The sequence below is a fragment of the Leptonychotes weddellii genome, chromosome 5 (genome assembly GCF_054177405.1).
Source record: "Leptonychotes weddellii isolate Sample4059 chromosome 5, ASM5417740v2, whole genome shotgun sequence".
NCBI classification, from domain to species: domain Eukaryota; kingdom Metazoa; phylum Chordata; class Mammalia; order Carnivora; family Phocidae; genus Leptonychotes; species Leptonychotes weddellii.
This window is the reverse complement of record NC_138373.1, coordinates 73,705,791-73,713,283: the sequence shown is the minus strand read 5'-3', so window position 1 is coordinate 73,713,283 and position 7,493 is coordinate 73,705,791.

Sequence of the window (7,493 nt, the reverse complement as noted above, 5' to 3'; positions counted from 1 at the left end):
CTCAGGTCATGATCCCAGGGTCATGGGATCGAGCCCCGCATCGGGCTCCCTGCTCAGCGGGAAGCCTGCTTCTCCCTCTCCCACTCCTCCTGCTTGTGTTTCCTCTCTCGCTGTCTGTCAGATAAATAAATAAAATCTTTAAAAAAAAAAAAAAAAGACCTGTCACAAATGTGGGTGCCTGGGTGGCTCAGTCGGTTAAGCATCTGCCTTCCGCTCAGGTCATGATCCCAGGGTTCTGGGATGAGCCCTGCTTCTTCTTCGGGCTCCCTGCTCAGCGGGAAGCCTACTTCTCCCTGTCCCTTCGCCCCACCCCCCGCCCCCGCTCATGCTCTCTCTCTCTCAAATAAATAAATAAAATCTTTAAAAATAATAATAATAAAATAAAAAGACTTGTCACAAATGTTCCAGATCTTTCCCTTTCTGGGCATATGGTAGGATTATACTTCCCGGCCCACCGGAAGTTAGGTATGGCTATGTGACCTGCTCTGGCCAGGGAAATGTGAGTGGATGTGATATACATCACTTCCAAGCAGAAGCCTCAGGAACCGGTACACCCAATTAACCTTGTTCTTTCTTCGTCTGCCACAAAATGTAGCAATATTCAATATGGCAGCTGTTTAGTCACTTTGGGTCCTGGAATGAAGACAACATGGAGCACAGGACATGGAAAATGAGGGATAAATGTTTTCACTTTAAGCACTAAGTTTTAAGTTTGTTTACTTTGGCAACTTACAACCAATCCTGACTCACTGGAACTGGAGATATGGTGCCATTCTCATTAAATTCCTAAAATACGTAACTTTAGCTTAAGAACCAGGTGGAAACTGGAAACTTAGTGGCGACTGAAAGTCTGGGACAATATGTTGTTAATTTGTCTGTAATAACTTGAAAGTCAGAAAATGTGTTTGACTATCTTACAGCTCTAGAAGAGGTTGGAAAACAGAACACCGGTAGCCCGTTTTGGTTACTGCTGAAATTGACAAGGTACTACAAGAGATGACCATAGCAAAGAACTGGCTAGTTTTCAATCAGGAGTGTAAGGGAAAGAGAATCCTAAACTCTGGGCACTTAATGCAATTGGAAGAGGCAACTGTACCATAAAGCTTTTGACTAATAAAGGCCAATCAGACCTTAGTTTCGTGGCAAAGATCACATCAAGGTATGGTAGTCCCATTAGCTGTTAAAACCTCAGCGTGGATTAATGTACTGCCCAGCAAATTCTTTCAGTTAGAAAAAATGGCTTAGAGTATAGCTCTCCCAACCAAAGCTGCATAGGGCCTAGAGTAGCCACAGATTGAAAAAGATATAAGTCTTGAAAGAATCACTGTTGTGGCTAATGACACATGGAGCTGACAAGAATAAAAGTTAACAAGCTGATTAACTTTGAAACCATGAACCTGAATTAGGAAATCTATAAATATCGGAGATGGGAAATGACTCCAAGACACTTAATCTTCTGTAGGCAACGAGGAAGGTGTAACCCTGCTAGGTAATCTAGCATCTTCTTCAGAAGTGGCCAAGGGAAATAATGGCAAAGAAAGATCTCCCAGAGGGTGGAGACATAACCACAGAGAACATAAACTGGTGGTGAGTCCTACCTGGAAAACAAAATTGAAGCCAAATTAAGAAAATTCCTCATCCCTTGGTAGGAGACCCTCTTAACATTTGTCTAGAATTTCTTCAGAGTAACATTTTTTTCTAGTTAAAAAAAAGGAGCTCAGGATTCCTTACCTTTTCTTTTAAGTCATCTCCACCTTCCACACATCACAGAAGGCTAGTTACTGGGGAAACATATCAGCACATCAGATTTTCTGTGAGATTATAACCTGTTCAATTTCTGTAGCCCTCAGGTCTCCTGGGCCGCTTGTCTTGAATGTCAGAAAGAATTCTGTACTTTGGGTCTCAGTTTCCTCATTTTTCAGTTCAAGAGATCCTATTAGGTGATTTCTAGAGACCCTTTCAGTAGTAAAAAATTATAATTCTATCTCCTGCTAATGGTAGTCAATTCTTGAACTTTATGCAGGATTCAGAAAATGATTTTCATTGCATCTAAAAACTAAAACGTGGGGCGCCTGGGTGGCTCAGTCGTTAAGCGTCTGCCTTCAGCTCAGGTCATGATCCCAGGGTCCTGGGATGGAGTCCCGCATCGGGCTCCCTGCTCGGCGGGAAGCCTGCTTCTCCCTCTCCCGCTCCGCCTGCTTGTGTTCCCTCTCTCTCGCTGTGTCTCTCTCTGTCATATAAATAAATAAATAATAAATAAATAAATAAATAAATAAAAACTAAAACGTAGTACAGGGCTGTCTTTCCCTAGGATCACTAACATGAGAGGCTTGCACTGATGAGGGATGTTAGTCACAGAATAGATTCTTATGTATTCAGGATGATGACTTTTTTTTGTTTCATTTAAGTAATCTCTACACCCAATGTGGGGGTCAAACTCAAGGCCCCAAGATCAAGAGTCACACACTCCTCTTAATGAGCCTCCCAGGCACTCCAAAGATAATGACTTTTAACTGGGAAAATCTATGTATACATACCTATTCACAATATTTGGAAAGGAGATCACAAGATAGTAGAACAAATGGCCAGACAGGGAAAACAGGGAAATTGAAAAAAATAGCCTCAGGTTCCAGAGAAGGCATAAGCTATTTCCACTCACACCTACACCCATATCATTCCTGCTTATCCCTCTGCATGCAGCACCAGCATCAGTTCTGGGAATCCTTACCTTGGTCCCAAGATTAGGTTAGGTTCCCATACCTCCTGTTCTTTGTTATATTCATTCCACTCATAACTATATGTTCAGTGTTTATCTTCCTCATTAAGCTCTAAGCCCTGTAAGGGCAGAGAATGTAGTTATCATATTCATCCTTGTGCCTAGCACAGTACCTGGAACTGAGTGGATGCCCAATGAACATGTATTTAATAAAGCTCTCTCCAGTTGCCTTCATATTTCAGTGCTATGGAATAATTCTTTCTCTCCCCTGCTACACAGCCTTGTAACTGCACTTTAAGATGGAAAAGAAGAAGTCAGGAATAAGAGAAAATGTGCCCCACTGGTTTTGCCAAAACCATGATCTGTTAGATAAATTGTTGAGGGGGAAAAATGCTGGTGGAATACTTCAAACAGTAATTCCATTCAACTCAAGAGATAAAAACATGCAAACTCCGAAAAAAAGTACGTCACATATCTACAGAGCAAATGCTGTTGGAGAGCTATTATTTAAGGAATATGTCATACCCAGCGTCTATATTTCTGCAACAACTGTTAGAGGGTAAAAGATGACATTTCTTTTTTTTAAACTTTTTTCTAAAGATGACATTTCTTAAATGAATACATGTATGACTGAATAAGCACAGAATATTTCCAAAAAGATGTACAAGAAACTGAGAACCATCTACATTAACTTGACTTTACTATTCCACTATCTTCATCAACAGGAATTTAGTATCCCAGGAAATTCTTGCCCAGAAAATAAAAGTTGCGGGGCCCCTGGGTGGCTCAGTTGTTGGGTGTCTGCCTTCTGCTCAGGTCATGATCCTGGGGTCCTGGGATGGAGCCCCACATCGGGCTCCCTGCTCAGCGGGGAGCCTGCTTCTCCCTCTCCTGCTCCCCATGTTTGTGTTCCCTCTCTCGCGTGCGCTTTCTCTCTCTGTCAAATAAATAAATAAAATCTTAAAAAAAAAAAGTCGCAAATAATTGTAGTGTTCAATTCAGGAACATCCAGAAAAACCATTTGAAACTGCCCAGCTTTTCCATAGGCAGTTATCAAATGATTATTCTCTAAGACATTTCGAAACCCTCACCGTTGCTGTGTCCTAAGCCATGATCCTAAGCAATCTTAAACCGCTACACTGAAAGACGCCCCCACTTCAACCAGACCCCCAAACCACATAAACATCCTGGCTCAGCTCTCCCCTCCCAGACAGTACTAAGCTTCCTTCAAGGCAGTGTGCTTCCTTACCATGGTTTGCATAAACCCAGCTTTGCCTTATCATGGGTGTTTGAGTCTTTACAGGGAGCTAGCATTTGACAAAACAGTAGTTACTCTCGAGGAGCAAACTGAGAGAAGAGACGTGGAAGGTGGGGTTTTTTTGTACCCTTAAATTTTACATCAGTATGTTTTATCTATTCCAAAATAACTGATAAAAACAGAAACAAAAATGAAGGAAAAATCTGAACACTTAAAAAAGCAGAAGATACCATTGTGTACTCCCATCTCTGGCCAGGAGGTGTCACTTTTTTGCCTAGATACAAGCTGTCTCCACCCTTCCTCAGTCAGTTCCAGGGCAGAGGACCCACCTGGGCCTGGAAACTGTAACTGCTGGAAAGGATTCAGGATCTCTCCTTACAATGATAGCTAATATTTATTGAATGCTTACTAAATGGCAAACAATATTTTTAAGTGGCTTTAAGGTAAAATTAGTACAACTAACCACACATATTTAAAGTGTACAATTATTTATTTATTTATTTTTTTTTTTAAGACTATTCATTTGAGAGAGAGAGGGACAGAAAGAGCACAAGCAGGGGGGAGGGGCAGAAGGAGAGGGAGAAGCAGGATCCCCGCTGAGCTAGGAGCCCTACATGGGGTTCGATCCCAGGACCCAGAGATCATGACCTGAGCTAAAGGCAGATGCTTAACCATCTGAGCCACCCAGGTGCCCCATAAAGTATACAATTTTTAAAAATTTTATTTATTTATGGGGCACCTGGGTGTCTCAGTCGTTAGGCGTCTGCCTTCAGCTCAGGTCATGATCCCAGGGTCCTGGGATAGAGCCCCGTATTGGGCTCCCTGCTCAGTGGGAAGCCTGCTTCTCCCTCTCCCGCTCCCCTGCTTGTGTTCCCTCTCTTGCTGTGTCTCTCTCTGTCAATAAATACATAAAATCTTTAAAAAAAAATAAAAGTAATTTAAGTAATCTCTACACCCAACATGGGGCTTGAATTCATGTCTGAGATCAAGAGTCGCATGCTCCACCGACTCAGCCAGCCAGGCACCCCTAAAGTGTACAATTTGATGAATTTTGACGTTTGCAACCATGAAATTATCATCACAATCAAGATAATGAACATACCCATCACCCCCAAGTGTTTTCTCATGCTAATTTGTAACATTCCTCCCTCCCTCTGGATAAGTATGTTAAGTCCTTTATGTGAATATATTATTTCAGCCTCACCACCACTTTTTTTTTTTTAAGATTTTATTTATTTATTTGACAGAGAGAGGCACAGCGAGAGAGGCAACACAAGCAGGGGGAGTGGGAGAGGGAGAAGCAGGCTTCCCGCAGAGTGGAGAGCCCAATGAGGGGATCGATCCCAGGACCCTGGGATCATGACCTGAGCCAAAGGCACATGCTTAACGACTGAGCCACCCAGGCGCCCTCTCACCACCACTTTTTGAAGTAATGAACAGGAGAGAAATAAGAGGCATATTCTGAGGGGATCATGTGCTATCTTGCAAGGTAGAAGGGTCTGCCTCATCTGTATGCAAGAAAGAAATTCTAGCATTTAACAGGGAGGAGTGGACCACTTTTCAGGCCCTGAGAATTCAGGGGAATCTGAAAATTCAGAAACTTGGAGTGCATCAATTGCGACATCCCCATCCCAATGTCTAGGGTCCGAGTCCTTCCCAAAGAGTGCTTTGACCTGGCAATGGCTGAGAATTCAACATTCCCTGTAACTGTTCCTCTTATAACAAAATGTTTTGCCTGGTCTTCAGATTTTCCTGACCTGTGGCTGCAGAAGTTGAGAATTTTTATATCCTGCCAAGAGGCCCTCTGACTGTCATATTTAGTATTTAATTGCTTATTGTATTTATTTTTTTTTTTTAAGAGAGCGAGAGTGCACGAGTTGGGGGGAGGGGCAGAGGGAGACAGAATCTTAAGCAGACTCCACGCTCATCATGGAGCCCAATGAGGGGCTTGATCTTATGACCCTAAGGTCATGAGCTGAGCTGAAATCAAGAGTCGGACTCTCAACCGACTGAGCCACCCAAGTGCCCCACATTTAATTGCTTATTAATCACCCTCAGCATGAAATTCTCTCTCCAAAGTATCTATTGCTCCTTATCAAAAGCCATCTAATTCCACTGTCCTAATAAATACTATTATTTTAATACTATAACACTATTATAGTAGTATATGTAGTACATATAATATATATCAATTAATATATTAATTGCTATTAATTATGATTGATATCTTAATATATGATTATACATTAATATAATATGTGATGTTATTATATGATAATATATAATTCTGTTAATATATTATACCACTATATTATACTATACTATTACAAATACTATTTTCCTTTTCTCAAACATCTGACACAATGCCCAGCCTCCTGCATTTTTTTTCTTAAAGATTTTATTTATTTATTTGAGAGAGGGAGAGAGAGAGAGAGATAGCAAGAGAGAGCACAAGCAGGGCGGGGAGAGGGAGTAGCAGACTCCCCACTGAGTAGGGAGCCCGATGCGGGGCTCGATCCCAGGACCCTGGGACCATGACCTGAGCCAAAGGCAGACGTTTAACCAACCGAGCCACCCAGACACCCTGCCGCCTGCATTTCTTTCTACAGATATGCCATTTCACTTCAATGCAGGGGAAAATTTTAACAGCTGTGCAGCCAGTGATGCCAGGGGCTATGAATGCTCCACCTGTCTGCAGTGATGAGGTCTTCAGCAGCTGGTCAGTTGATGATCCAGCAACAAGAGCTCAATTTAGTCTTTTTCTTGGACCAATTCTGATACTCCTGTTTCAAACCAGATTCTCTAGGAAGCAGACTTTGAGACGTAGGTTTGCATGCAGGAAATTTATTAAGGAATGATCTCAAGACCAATGGCGGCTGTTGATGAAGTGAGAAGCTCGGCTGTGATTAATTCCTTCACAATGAATCTCATGAGGAGCTCTGGAGTTGAGATGATTGTTCAGAGTGTTCCTGAATTGAGGCAAGAAGGTAGAATCTTTATCCCCCCACACTGGCCCGTTATTGATTATGGGCTGTCCCTGGGAAATGGATAATAGCTGAGGGCAATAATCCAGAAGGAACACCGCTGCAAGTTGTCAGCTGTTAACACTCCCAGTAGTAGCTGGAGCAAATAAATGCTTCTAACCTGAACAGGAATAGATGTGGGTGGTGTGTCAGAGTCCACTATACTGTTCTATAGATTACAAGGTTTTGTACCTAAATAATCTAAAAGATTCTAAGGAAAAATCAAGACAATAAGCAGATTTAGGAAGGTCACTGGATTCAGATCCAAATATAAAACAAACAGGAAATTAAATTTAAAGACTGTTACCATTTATAATAGTATCCAAAAAAAACTATCAAATACCTAGGAGTAAATCTAACATAAGATGCACAACACCACTACATTGAAAACTACAAAACATTGATGAGAGAAATTAAGAATGACCCTTATATTGAGGGATAAAGCATATTTATAAATTGAAAGATTATACTATAAAGATGTCAGTAATCTGCAAAT